We start from the raw sequence: 2,200 nt of genomic DNA on the forward strand, positions 1-2,200 counted from the left end.
TTTGAATATACAGCTACCGCTGATATTTCCCCAGATCCTACTTGGCAATCCCATATTAAGTCCAAGGATGTGCTAAATTGGATGATAAGGCAGAAAGTTGAGTTTATACCAGATGTAATGGTGTTTTAGCCTTTGTTTTATATTGGAACATGTCAAAAATGACTTTTTAAGGAAAACTCTCTGATTATTAAGCAGTACCTTATTATCTCAACAAACTGATTTTTATATAGGAATATCTTTATTTGTAAAGAGAATGTGTTCAACACAGCTTTGTGAGAAACCTCATTATCAGAGGTAGAAATAACACAGAAGGCATAGGAATGAGGTCTCAGATATGACGACAAGGATGTTTATGTTAGAAAAATATTAAATAAGACTGCATGTAATCTCAAATATGTGAAAAATACAAGACGCATCCAGAAGCTCAGAAATCTGTGTATCTGGAAAATACAAAGAAGCATCTAGACGCTCTGAATGCACGAGAGAGAAAGGGAGGGACTGCGTTCAATTCAGGGCTTCTAGGCAGTTCTCTATGGAGGCAAGGTGGGGCATAGGGGGATGTGAAATGCTCTGCCCAGCACTTGGGGGGGTTGTTGAGGACTAGGCACCCACTGCAGTAAGTACTGTAATTTTCCCCACACTGTAGATGAGGAAACGGAGGCTCAAGGTCACTTCCTCAAGCTCCCCCAGCTCCAGAGCAGCAAGTCAGCTGTGCTCCTGACTAATACATTGTGTCAGTGTTTTGTTTTAGTCACTGTTATCTCCAAAGGGCCCAGCATGGTACCTGCTGTATATGATAACCAATAAGTGTATGTTTCCCATGAATCAATGAATCAATGAATGAATGATTAAGAAAAGGGCACCATTAGCACCTTTCCAGTCTTCCAATCTTCCCTGGAGCGTCAGGGGGCCCTGGGTACCACAGCATCCACTGGCATGTGCTCAATGAAAAAGATCTTACTGATGCCTAAAATGCCTTTAATGGGAAAAAGGCTTTAATTCCAAATTAGAGGTTAAATGCTTAAAAAGAAAATCCTGGTGGAGATGACCATGCACCAAAAGTCATTGCCATATTAGTCAGTCACATCGCAAGTAAAAATGACTGAGACAGCGTTTGCTGCTATCTCACTGTTTTGTTGGGGTGCAAGCGGCCAGCCAGCCAGAGATCTGGCACTGAACAGCTTCTGTGAGAGACAGGGCAGTTACCAAACAGGGAAGAGGCGACAGAAGGAAGAGATGCAACATGAAGAAATCAGACCCTAAAAACTGCATACCTGTCTCTACGGGCTGAGTGTACCTTAAACTGGAACACAGAGAAAAGAATCAGCTCCTGGAAGAATTTCTATCAAGCATGGCTTCAAACACCCACAGCTCTGTTTGATGAATTTATGCAGATTCTTCTGTTTTTCCTGACTTAACACAGTCAACCTCATTATAAACAAGACTCTTGTCTAGAAGTTTCATTATCTGAATATTTCAGCATCTAGCCAGGGAAAGAGAAAGTTTTATAGTTATTTCAAAGGGAGTGATTAGTAACAAAAGTGTTAAAACAGAATTGTAACAGGACATTGGTTGCAGATGAGTTGGGAGGACTAAGGGAGCAAAATGGGGCCGGGGTGGAACCAGGGCCCAGGACCCCTCCCTTTCTGAACTGCCCTGTCGTTGAGCAGCGACCCACTATCCACCATACTCTTACTGCCTGCGGGCTGGGAGCCCACGGTCCCACTGATTCGGCCGGAACTGCTTCTGATGCCATTCGTACCGACGCCCTGCTGCGCGGTACAGAGCTCACCCTGCTGTTACATGCACACTCCCTTAACTGCTGTCGCTGTCAGTCGGTGGGGTCTCCACAATGGCAGAAGGAATCATAGTTGGGCCAGGTGACTGTGAAAGTTGGTAATTAATTGGGATACATCAGAGAGGGTCTTGTGGAAGAGCAGCTAACGGGTGACATCCTGCATTTGAATGAAGGCCTATTGACCGAGAAAACTGTATAATCACTGTATTTACTCTATTTACAGTGAACACTAACAGCATATAGTTACTAACACTACACTGTGGTGAAAGAATCTAATTCCATGTTCGAGAAACAGCTGTAGGTTCTCTCTGTTTTCATCCTTAGTAGAGTGACAGGCAGAGGTAGGGAGTAACCTCTTCTGAGAAGGCAGTGAGTGTTTCCAGGCGTACACGGTATAGTTGT

Source organism: Equus quagga, chromosome 15 (genome assembly GCF_021613505.1).
Source record: "Equus quagga isolate Etosha38 chromosome 15, UCLA_HA_Equagga_1.0, whole genome shotgun sequence".
In the NCBI taxonomy this organism is placed as follows: Eukaryota; Metazoa; Chordata; class Mammalia; order Perissodactyla; family Equidae; genus Equus; species Equus quagga.